This window comes from Astyanax mexicanus, chromosome 12, assembly GCF_023375975.1.
Source record: "Astyanax mexicanus isolate ESR-SI-001 chromosome 12, AstMex3_surface, whole genome shotgun sequence".
In the NCBI taxonomy this organism is placed as follows: Eukaryota; Metazoa; Chordata; class Actinopteri; order Characiformes; family Acestrorhamphidae; genus Astyanax; species Astyanax mexicanus.
The window spans coordinates 25852006-25864589 of NC_064419.1; the positions used below are offsets into that span (position 1 = coordinate 25852006).

The window sequence follows — 12584 nt, forward strand, 5'->3', positions numbered from 1 at the left end:
CTTTAAATAGCAAAATTAGAGAAACTGATTCAGAAACTGAAGTGCTCTCTTAATTTTTTTTCAGAACTGTATGTGCCCAATCATGTCTCTGTCTCTGAACCTACTACAAAATCTTCCAGCTCCCCGGTTGTTTGGCACAGAAACATATATGGGGTTCAGAACAAGTTTTGAATTATGTACTCTATAAAAATGCAAATGAACTTTTTCTGCACAGTTTAACAAGATCAGATATTTGAGTAAAGTTAAAATGTTAAAAATGTGTCTCTTTGTATTGTTTTACTAGATTTTTGTTTGTTGAATTGGACATTATAATTACAATTACATTTCAATACATTATTTAAACAAAAGAAAATGTTTTATGTATATACAGAGATGAGATTGGAGATTGGAGATTGGATAGTCCAGGTCCAGGGTTCTATTTGTAACATTAGTCTAGCATTCCCCACTCTAAGCTAAGGTAGCGTGTTACTACATGTATAGCACCTGGAATAAATGATAAATCGTATTAATTAGCTTATAAGCGAAACTATTCCTATATTGATAAGAATAAGAAACGTGTCAGTATTATTCCAACTTAGCTCAGATGTATGTTCATAAATCCAGTCTTTTTTGTGTCCATGTTTAGCTTGGTTAGCATATAGAACCAGTGCTAGGCTATTACTATACAATATACAAGTCAACAAGTCTGGGCAACATTAATGAAAATGTGGACATGGTTTGAGTGGTTTGAGTGGCTTTAGAGACGTGCGTGGACATGATTTTAATAGAAAGATTTGGTAACTACTTACTTGCAGTGTTTGTTAGCCAATCATCATTAGCCTGATTGACTAGCCTACATTTTGCACCAAAGCAGAACATAACACTTCACTTCTTTGTCATGTTAACACTTAATTTGCATTTTTATAGAAGTAACTTTACAGGAGTAAAAACTCATTCATTTTAATAAAAGTCAGCATATAAAATCCAGTTATTTTGGACCATTTTTACAATCGTATCATATTGAAATTTAGTCAAAATGTAACAAATATATTTAACATAAAAATATAAGGTAATGAATAAAATTGAAATATAACTTTACTTCATTCAGGTGCTTGTCTAAAGAGCCAGCCACTAAGCATATTGATTTGTAAAGTACCCCAAAGCAATGACATCACACAAAAAAAACACAACAGAAAATGAATATTTTACATTGTTATATTACTCAGCTAATCATTTCAGAAAGGTAAAGGGTTCATGTGTATTATCTTGAACTTTCGTTATGCTAATCATACACTAGACAACTTTGAAAAGACTCTGAAAAGACTTTTGATAGACCGAAGTCTTAAACCTTCTCACATATAAAGACAAGTCACAGACCTTTTAGTCACAGACTAGTCAGAGACTAAGATTTTGCAAAGATTGGGGATCTTGCAGGGTCACTATTTGCAAGACAGGAAGTAGATTTTTTTTTTTATTATTATTATAATTCAGCAAGTTCTTTCCACGTTTTCTTCTTTCTCCACTGTTGTGGTATAAATAGGAAGACACGTCAGAAAGAGACACTCCACATCACTATTTGCATGAACCAAATCTCGAGACTCAAGACTATAATATTAAACACGGTTGATTTTATCTGAACGTTCAATCATAACCACCTTAAACTGAAGGATCAAGATAAGACACACGCAACTCGACTGTAGCAAGACGTTTTTATCCCGACACTGGAAATTTGTTTGCGACAGTGAAATCGCTTGAAAATCACAGCTTTTGAATTTCAGATAACAAAAATAAGATAATTCTTTTTTCAAGAAATGTATAGGTCTGAATGTTTAAATCTAAAAAGCTTAAGTTTTTTGTGAAGCAAGTTTTTTCAGCAGCAAATTTCACCACCTCAAAGTTCTAAATAAATTAGAATATACAAAGATGCGAGGCGAGTTTGTTGTTTGGTGTCGCTTTTTAAAGGAACCTCAAACTCGAACAGACCCGAACAGCAGGCGATAACTTACACAGACAGCACTGAAGGAGGAGGAGGTTTTTATGTAGGATAAACATAAAAGTACATTTCTAGTCTATACATATAAGACATAAAAATAAACAATTAAGAGCTATTTTAGAAGGGCTAATCAGGTTTATTTATCCTTCTTGGGAAAAGAACTACACTCCCACAATGCAACAGAACCAATGGAGAGTCCTGAGGTGTTGTGAATGGCAGAGGGGGGAGCCAGGTTTCAAACCCAGTGATGTAAGCGAGTGTGTGTTGAGTGTGAGTGTGAGTGTGTGTGTGTGTGTGTGTGTGTGTTTGTGTGAGTGAGTGAGTGCGCGCGCGCGCGCTCCATCGTAGGTAGTGAAGCAGCTCCACGCATGACTCCGGAATCTGGTCTTCTCTGTATCCTCTGGTGTGGGAGGCCGAGAGAGCGCGAGCGAGTGAGGGATGCAGAGGATCACGGTAATATCAGCCCGACCAGACCTACAAACTCAGTCTGCGGGGATCAGGCTCGTTTAGGACGGTCTGTAGTTCGAGTCTAGGCGTTTTAGTCGGAGGATTACTGAGCGGAGAAGCGGTAAAAGTTTTTTTTCCTCCCCCCTTCCACTTTTCCTTCGACCAGACCTCCGTCCTAAACAAAAAGAACCCGGGTGGAAATTTTCTTCGCCAGAAAGGCACCGACTCTGCCGGACATTTACGTAAGATTTGTATCTTACCTTTTATATAAAAAAAAAAAAGTCTTACGTGTTTTTGGATTGACGGTAAGATCGTTTTGGAGTGGTTTGCGGTGATCGTGGAAAAGGAGAGCACTTGCAGCCGAGACGCGAGGCGAGTTTGTGTGTGTTGGTGTCGTTTTTAAAGCGCAGGAACCCCAAACTTAAACAGCAAGCGATAACTTACACAGACAGCGCTGGAGGAGAAAGAGGAGATTTTTGTGTAACGTTAGGATCGACTAAAGAAGAAGAAGAATATCAAAAAGAACTTTCTTTATTAACAGCCCGAAAAAGTTTTTTAAATCTCGGAACGAACTTTTTTCCTCTCCGCGTTGAATACAACCCTCACTGGAGCTAAAAGGTGAGTAACATACCACCTAAGTTCACCTAAGATACATTTTCACTGTTTAAATCTGAGTTTGGCTGTTTTTCTAGCTTGTTTTGTTGATGTTTACAGTACTGAAACATGGCATGCCGTGCAAATAACACATCTGGTTGTAGTTACTCAACTAACCTAAATTAGATTAACTAGATGAACGATTTTTTTTTATTCTCACTTCAGCATTTTAGTAGCTTAACTTAGTTAGCTAATGCTTCAAGTGTTCTATCTATCTATCTATCTATCTATCTATCTATCTATCTATCTATCTATCTATCTATCTATCTATCTGCATTGATATGTTCATAATGTGCATTATCTTCCTAGACTATGCAAAGTTAGAATCTTTTAAATATTCTTTTAGTTCATTTACAAAAACGAACCCTTGGTTGCACCTTTTAAGTTAGACTTACCAGGTTAATAATAGTTTGTATCTCACTTCACCATTTTAATATCTTAAATAGGCTAATGCTGCAAGTGCTGTATTGTGGCTAGGTTAGTGTTTTATGTTAAGCACTGGATAGGACTATAATCTAGCTAGCTAGGTAAACGAATATTTTTAAACATTACCTAAATTAGCAAGCTAGTAGCTAGGCTATCCATTTTCTCAATGAGTAGCATCTGTATTTAATGAGTGAACAGGGAGAAAGGTGGCTTTATTTTATTTTTGTATAACCTGCTTGACCTATGTAACTTAGTTAACATCCAGTGCTGCAGATTCTGTCAACTAACTAACTTAGTTAGCTAAAATGTGAGTAACCTAGTTAGCTTTACCAAAGTCCACCTAAGAGAGTTTTTCACGATTTAAATCTGTGTATGGTTGTTTTTCTATCTTTTTTTTGCTTATGTTTACAGTGTTGAAACATGGCATGATGTGCAAATAACAACAAACCGGGGTGTAACGTTAACTTAGTAGGAACTAGTAGGACTATTAGGGTTAGCTAACTAGCTAATCTCTTTTTAGCTAAATATCACGTTAGTTAGCTAGCTAACTAGTTGCTAGTTTACGCTGTTCTTAATGACTAGCATCTGTGTTCAATACGTGAGCAGAGAGAAAGGTTGCCACAAAACAATACTATTAAAATACTAAGAATAGTGAGAAAATACTAAGCCTAAAACTGTTGAAAAGTCAGCGTGTTGCAGGAACAAATGGCTGAAGGCGTTTGGTTAACTAGTTGAGAGAGTTGACGGCGCGCAGCTGGAGCGCAGCACAGTTCAATAGCTGGATAATTCTGCGAATCGGTTCTTTTTTGCGAGTCGTTCACACGAATCGGCTCAGATTTCCTTTTACTTACACGTTTAGGTTTTTAAACATGACACATTATGCAATCAAATAAAGATTAAAAGTTGTTCATTCATGCATTTGCAGCATAAAACGCTTGATTGCACAGAATCAAGTGACTCAGAGTTACTTTCTGAATCATTCTTGGTGACTCAGACGAGTCACTCGTCAAATGGCGCTGCTAATGACACTACATGCGATGCGACTAAGGGATACTATCGAGTTCGAGTTACTAATATTTAATGGAAAAGAAGCAAAAACGAAGAAACTCAGATGTGAATCAGCAAATTGTTTAATTAGTCACTCAAATTATTCAAACGGAGCGGTTTGGATGAGTCGGATCGGTAAACAGACTCGATAGCTAGGTTAAGATAAACTTCTCATCATTAACGTTAGTTCACTAGCTACCATTTGGCACGTTGTTGAGCTTTAGCTAGGTTAGCTGTGCTGTTTTAAAAGGGTTGAATCTAGTGTTTTGTGTCTGAAAAGGGTTTTAGACATCCAGCGCTGTAGATAGTGTAGAGAATATTAAGGTTGAAGATGTTTAACCGTTTTAAGTGTGCACTTTTAAGTGTGCATTTTGCTGTTTGTTAGGAATGTGCAATAGTATACTAATCAGATTGGTAATGTTAGCATAAAGGTAATCAATGAATAGTCTTAGGCTTAGATTTCACTGACATCTGTTTATATTTTAATTTATTTTAACCTGTTATGCTTGGTTAATTTAATAAATGTCTGCATTGTGACTGTCATGCGTGGTACTGTGTTTAAAACGCTACATAAATAAATGAGTTACAGAGATTATGCATATGTTTTAAAAATGTTTAGCTATAAATGTGTCTAAATCAGGCCAAAGTTTCCATATCTATGTGCTTCCAGAAGTCTTGAGTGTAAGCCTTAAGTGTAGCCTTAGCCTTGTTCCTTCATAAACCTTTAACATCTGCTAACAAAACACACAAATATTGTACAGTCAGACTATACCATATTAAAGATATTTTTCTTTTTGTTTTATTCCATTTGCATAGTTCAGGCGAAAAAAAAACAAATCTGCTGGGCTTCTGAACACTAGGCAAAAGTAATTTGTTTTTATCTGTATGTCTATGTTATTTCTTTTTAATCTGTTATTTAGGCCTTTTGGATTTGAAAATCCAGGCTTGTTCTAGGGTGGTCACTGGATAAACAGCAACATTTTACGGGAACGCAGTTTTGAATACCACAGTTGAATGATAATATGGGAGTGTATACTCTGGGGAGACACTGGGGCTGGTGTGTGTTTAGTGGGAGTGCATGGGTTATTTACTTTTCCTTCTTTCCTTCTTCTCAAGCTAAAGGAAAATCATCTTTTTGCAAACTGTTTGCCTTTTCCACCCAGACAGAAGTCACAGTTTTAGCATTTACATGGCAGAGAAAAAGTGAATAGACTAAGTTAACTCCCTAAACTTTGCTTTAGTCGACTAAACCTTACTTTCTCTATAAGAGCAGCATTGATTTGTTCATAATTTGCATTATCTTCCTAAAATGTGAACTCAGATTTTTGGCAAAAGAATCATCTTTCTTGTGTTTTTACTTCTCTTGAAAGGCAAGTTTCCACCTGAGCTCTTGAACATGCTTAAAAACAATGCTTCTAGCTGCAAAGGGTTCTTGCATTAGAATAACTTTTTTTTTTTGCATGAGGAATCAAAGAGAAAGTATATTTATATATTCTTTTACTTCTTATGGAAACAAATGTGGTTCTACTATGGCATGAAGGACCCTTGGTTGCACCTTTATTTTTAAGAGTGTCCTTATGAATTTCACAGCATTCAGTGAGAATGCATTTCCAAGCATTTCTGTGTGCCTTCTATTAAAGCTTCTCTCCATTCCTGAAACACACTTGCTTGCTCTCATTCACGTATGCCCCCTCCCCCCAGTTCCCAGATCTAATTCCGCTTCCCCAAAAACTCTCCCTGCCGATAAGTGGCCATTGTAATTCAAAGTAAAAGCGTTCATGGTCAATTTCCACCTTGTGGCTGGTATTGTGGATGTGTCTGGAAAGCAGAGCAGGGCAGTTTGAATAGTGGAAGGCAGGCTTGCTGCAGCATGCACAGACTTGACCTGAAATCTGATGCAAAACAGCACTGAATGTTGAGAGAGTATGTACCATATATGCATAGGTGTTGCCATTAAAAATATGCATAATTTGTGGAAGTAATTATGGAAATAAATGAATTGATTGTTCCTTTATCAGCTCAACTAGTTTCCAAAGCATTTCTTATCAGTGTGATTTTTTTTTTTACTGCTTTGGAATGTACTTTGGGCCTTTAAAATGAACATTTTCCCCACAGGTTTTAAACATTGAGTAAACCACCGTTTAAAGTCGTGAACACCTAATATTTTTTTACGAAGGTACAATACATTCACCTCAGCAGTTTTTTTCTGAACTAATGAATTTACTTTAGCAGTTCTGCCCTAGTTTCTTTTAGCTAGCTAGCTGGTAAAGAAACACACAAATTCAGATGGCATCCCTCTACTGCCCTGTCCAGCTCATATCTATCATTCGGACAACAGCAAGTTTGTCAAAGGGGTAAACCAAATAAGCGGATAGTAAGCATGAAAAGTAATGTTGAATGCTTCATTTAATTAAATATATTACACAAATGATTAAATGATCTAACATTCTGGTAATAGTACTGATTTGCTCTGAAATCTATATTGTGTGTTACATTAACAACATGTATAAATATAACGATAAAATATAATCATATTTCGCACCTCTATATGTACAGTATTATATACAAGGCTTTTGTGTATTTATAAAATCCTAATTTAACTGGTTTAGCTGCATACTAGTATTACTAAAATCAGGAATATTGTGATTTAGTTAAATATGATGTTTTTTTTATGTATGTTGGTCATATGGAAGTCAGTATGGAATGGTTGTTTTTACAGGTTTTTCAGTTCCGTGATTAGTTCAATTGGCAGATTAATTGTTCAACCCCCGCCCCCCCTCCCTGAGGATATTATGATATCTGTCCTTTGCATTACATTCAACCTTCAAATTAGAGAACTGTAACTAACCTCGTAAAATGCAGATGTTTGGGCCCATAATTGCATCAATTAGTACAATTGGAAGGAAAATGGTTGCAGTTGATGGCCATTCGGGATTTGACAGGCGTTTCCTTCAAGGCGGGTCAGAAGTTCACTTGTTTTTTAATGCAGTGCTAAGCATGCAGGCTGAAAATGCTGCTTCTTTTGCTCCTTCTTCTTTCTTGAGAAGAATATGAACATGGTGGTGTCATTAAATTTTGTGTATTGAAGCAACCTGTTTGTTTAAATTCGTACGAGAAATTTCCATCCGTGTGAAGTTTCTCAGCTGGACTGATGGATAGCACTGGTGTTGGTCTGTACAAACTTTTTAAATTGTTTGACTAGTGTGAAGGGCTGCAAAATTATGGTTGTTTTGAATGTGAAATTTCTGTAAGCATGGTTAAACATAGAGCAGAACATCCCTGACATCTGCGTATGTGTGTTTGTGTGGATTGGAGATGGACTTAAGAAATGTGGCCTTACCAAATGAAGATGAGAAGTTTGGAAAACGAAGTCTGGTGAAGACTGATTGAGGAGAAAAGCAAAGTGGAGTCCCCACTGGGCATTCTTTCTGGTGGAAGTGTGCGGTGAAGCGTTTGGGAGTGGAGGAAAGGAATTTTTTTCCCTGCCCTCTAATTTACGGGGCTGCCAGGGCTGAGTTGGCAAAGGAAAGCAGCACCCAGTGCTTTTAAAAAGAAAGTTGTTGTTGCACAACTGTCTGAGAACTTTAGCGTGAAATGTTTTGCTCACTTTTTTTTACGTAGATCTCTCTAAACGCAGAACAATGGACAGCAACTCTGCTGACATTCAAATCATTTCCACAGACCACAAAATGTGTGTAAACACTGTAATGATAGAGCTGATCTAGCTGGTTTATACTGCGTTCAGGAACTAGCTGAAGTGTCGAAGCTAATCCACTGCGCACCAAAATGTATGTAGCATTCATTGGTGATGCACTTGCAGTTCAGACTTCTGCCTAAAGGCCTTTGCATACTTTCTGCAAAACGTAGTTCTTGAGCGTTGCCCGAAGCCGAATGTGTCTTTTTGAGATTATAAGCCCATTTCATTTGAGTGGTTCAATTTGTCATTTGTCATGCATGCTCCACAGCCAAGCATGTCTTTTAGTCTTAGGTGCTGTCACGTAATGTCTTCATCCACAAAGTTTAATCAGATTTTATGTACACAATATGCAGAGTAAAGCCCCGGTAATGTCTGCAATTGCTTGGTTTCTCGGCACCAAGGGTGCGCTGTTTCTACAAGAAGTATGCTAAGGCCTTATGCCTGCTTAATTGTCAACTTTAGCATTGCAAAGAAGTCCCCACTTTAAAAGAAAGTCCTTTTAACTGCCATGCCGAATGACCAAACGCAGACTACAGTCAAACCCAACTCATTTGGATCATTAACCTGCCCAACTGCTTCAATGGAACTCTTTAGGAACTTTTAAAGACCTTCGTCTTTATTTCCGAGACAAAAAAGTGGTAGATATGTGTTTTACATGTAAATCAGAATTAAAGTGGCTGGCAAAAGGCAAAGCTCAAGCTTTTCTGGTAAATGTACCCCTAAGCTTTAAAGGACTACAGTAAAAAAAATCCAATAAACATGATTTATCACCTACCCCATGTGCAGTCAACCAGCCAAGACCTGTTTAATATCTGTAGTCTGCTTCTTTACTTAAGAACTTGAGATGCTAGGCTAATATTGCTAGCAAACTCTGGACATATACGGTCACCAAACTCATCCTGATAAATAAAATGCCTCAAAACATCTCTTGTTCCTAAAACCCATCCAGATCTTTTTTTATATATATATATATATTTAAATGTTGACCTAGAATGTCCTGTTCTGAATTTAAGCGACTACAGATCTGTTCAGATTTCAACCATGAGAATCAATATTGCTGATTTACTTAAAGTTTATTTAAATTTATCGTATGGGTATTAGAAAGGAAGTAGTTTTGTGCAGTCTTTTTTGGAGAGAGGGGATCAACATCTAATGCCCTAGTACATCTAGTTAAGGGAAGTTAAAACGGCAGAACCAGAGAGAATAAGAAAAAGTAGTGAGCGAGATAGTGAGATGTGGGCTTGTGTGTGTGTGCGGGTGTGTGTATAGGCCGCACCAAGCTGGCCCTAATGGCCTCCCTGCGGAGCGGCGGTCTCACGGCCGTCCGCCTGGCCAACCGACTCAGGCTCTGGAGGGACTGAGGTCAGGCGCCCCGAACCAGACACAAACCAGCCCCACTATCCGGAATGTTCCGGCGGTAATGAGTGCAGGTCGAGTCCCCGCCCCGTCCCGTTCCCCTCCAACGATCACAGCCAGAGAGCATCCTGAGGGCCGTTTAATTAGGGGACTAAATCTCTCCAGCTCTGCTGAGCCTGCCCCGTTCTTCTGTGCCCCTCTGCTGTGGAAGTGGCCTGATCTGATAGCTTGTTCAGTCCGGCTAACGTGTCTCCAGCATTGGCCACAATTCTAACAAACTTGCACTCATAAGCTGGGAGAAGCTAGAAAGTGGGGGGAAAAGCAGTGTTTTTAGTTTCTTTACAAAATGGTTGCATGTAAACTTCAACTGTGTAGTTTTTTCCCCTCTTTTCCTGCAAATTAGGGGGCTTACTGCTCCAACTTGGTGAAGCCTTTCTTGTTCTTTTTCCAGTCGTCTCATTCAAGTTGTTTAGAGGAAGATGGCAGATCTTGGATCAGATGCCTTTTGCATTTGTGTCTTTTTATGGTAACAAAACTGGACCTAGATCAGCTCTCCCATTGTAAATAGAAGATAGTACTGCAAATACTGCAGTAGTGGTAATGGTAAGGTAGTGATAGTGAAGAGTAAGAGGTTGTGATGTCTTAAATATAAAGTTAGCAGTTTATTTTCAATTTAAACTCATTACTAAACACACACACATAATTATATTACATTAATGTTAATTATGATAAATTATTAATGTTGTATATATATATATATGTATATGTATTTCCCCCCTCAGAACTATTGTCCAGTATATCATAAATGCAAAACAAAGGCAGTGCAAATGTAACTAGGCTTTCTGTGATGCTTTTTACAGCTTCAGATCTAGTTCCTTTTACCACCACTGTGACCAAATGTTATGTAAAACAACATATTTCACATTAAATTAAATATCCTAAGTATTTAATTATGCAAGAAACTTAAAGTAATTCTACTGAATGTCATTTTGAGTTAGCTTATGTTATTTTTCATGCTTCGCAAAGTGTGCAACAGCAGTCACCAATGCTTGTGTTCTTGTGACCATGTATCTTTTTCATTTGATTTTTAAACTGCACCAAATAATACATGCTGGTGTTCATTGCGTTCTTTGATGGAAATGCTTTCCATCTGTACTTTTCACAAAAAGAGTAATCATCATTTGGTTCAAGTTCCCCTCAGTTAAAATGTTGCCAAGTCTTGATTGGTCCTCCCACAGTTTGCTTTAGTTGTGGCTAGTTTGTTTACATAAGGCGACAGGACATATATTTGAAAAATTGTTGTTTAGATATTCAGATTTATTTGCTTATTTTCTTGAGGAACTGAGCAGTATTCTCCCCCGGGTCTGAGTCTGAGTCTGAGTCTGAGGTGGAAACCTTATTAGCAGTATGCTAAAGCTGAGGTAAAGGTGGCTCTTGTTTAAATGCTAACGCTTGTGTAACTAATTGAGCTCTGGACATGAGAGCTAGGCCTTCATAGGAATGCAAATGGACAACAGAATCCCGACCGTGTGCTTGAGATGGTAGTTAAAATACTGCTAAAGTGTTTTAGTCCTCTTTGTAACCAGCATTAGCCCCAGCGCTAACAAACTGGCGTCCACTACAGCAGAACTAGCATTCACATATAGCATAAATAAAACAGGGTGAAGAGCAGTTTTTTTTTTGTTTGTTTTTGTATTGAGCTAATAGTCTTTTTATTCACATTTTTCTTTTCTAGGTAAAAAATAAAGTTTAGGTACTGGGTATTTAGGGCATGTAAGTGAATGTTATTGTCTCCTTTCTCAGAAAATGACCCTTCTCTTCTCAGACTTAATGTTTACCTGTTTGAAAGTGGCAGACTGGGCAGTGCTGTGCTTAGTGAAGTTGTTTGGGCTATCCTGTCCTATTTATCACTGGATGTTAGATTCTAACCATGGGCTATAGTTAGGGTAGAGCAGTAGTCTGTCTGTTTAGCAGAATTTTATGTATAAGTAGGCAATGTGGCAGTCTCATTTAATTTAAGTTTTTTTACTCTAAGTTTTTTTTTTTTCTGAACATATAGTGGAACATATTGTCAGTGTGTAAAAAAAAAACTGAATTAAATTACACAAACATGTAATTAGCAGTTGATCCTGGTAAATGCATGGCTAATAGATTTAAAATCACCATAGTAAGTATGGCATAGTATTTGGAAAGCAGTTTTAAAATCTGCCCATACTGGTGTTTTTTTTTTTTTTTTTTGTCTGTACGACAAAACACAGTATAGAAATATTGTGTATCATAATCATTGACAAAAATAGAGAGGCATGTTTTTATTTTGTTAGACAGCAACAATATTACTTAAAGGTTAGGAAAAATTGGTAACTGGTTCTTGTTGTACTTGATAAATGATATTGTAACAATCTCCAGAACATCAGTACATAAAAAAACACTGACATGAAAATGAGTCCTAACCTTTTAGACATGAAGTTTTATTATTAATTAATATTTGCATCATATTTCAGCTGAAATGCACCCTGAGAGACAGTGCGTTCCTCTTTTCAGTCATACATCAGACTTGAGGGTTAAAATGGCCCATTTGAGAATTGCAGCCTCTGTGTGTGTGTGTGTGTGTGTGTGTGTGATTGTGAGTGTGTGTGTGTGTGTGTGTGTGTTTTGGCTGAGATGGGAAAAACATGGTTGGCCGTAAGCTCTTCTCACTTCCGAGTGTCTGGCAGCTGACGGGAGCTGCTGGAAAGAGCCCAGGCTAAGATTTACACGCACATATATATTCTTTCTCTCACACACACACACACACACACACACACACACGCACTCACACACACACGCGCGCACACACACTTCCTTGACCATTTCTCCACCCAGTCCCTCTTTGCTGTGCTGTACTGTTGTAAGTTTGACCCAGCTGCATTGACAGCAGCTCAGGTTTGTGGGGTGGGGGGTGTTGGTTTCACGCTCATCAGGGAGAAGTGTGTGTGTGTTTTGTTT

The 12584-nt window shown here is 37.7% G+C and overlaps 1 protein-coding gene across 4 annotated transcripts in view; it reads left to right on the forward strand.

Moving 5' to 3' along the window:
- Positions 1–2273: 2273 nt before the first annotated feature.
- The window catches only part of fgfr1a (fibroblast growth factor receptor 1a), a 60142-nt gene continuing 49831 nt past the window's right edge, over positions 2274–12584 (forward strand). For 2 of the 4 annotated variants that reach the window (XM_049485714.1, XM_049485715.1), the window contains exon 1: positions 2276–3037. The gene's annotated coding sequence lies outside the window, so the exon portion shown is untranslated. Of the gene's footprint in view, positions 3038–12584 lie in introns of all 4 variants that reach the window. The other 2 variants (XM_007235232.4, XM_007235234.4) reach the window with 2 other exon arrangements.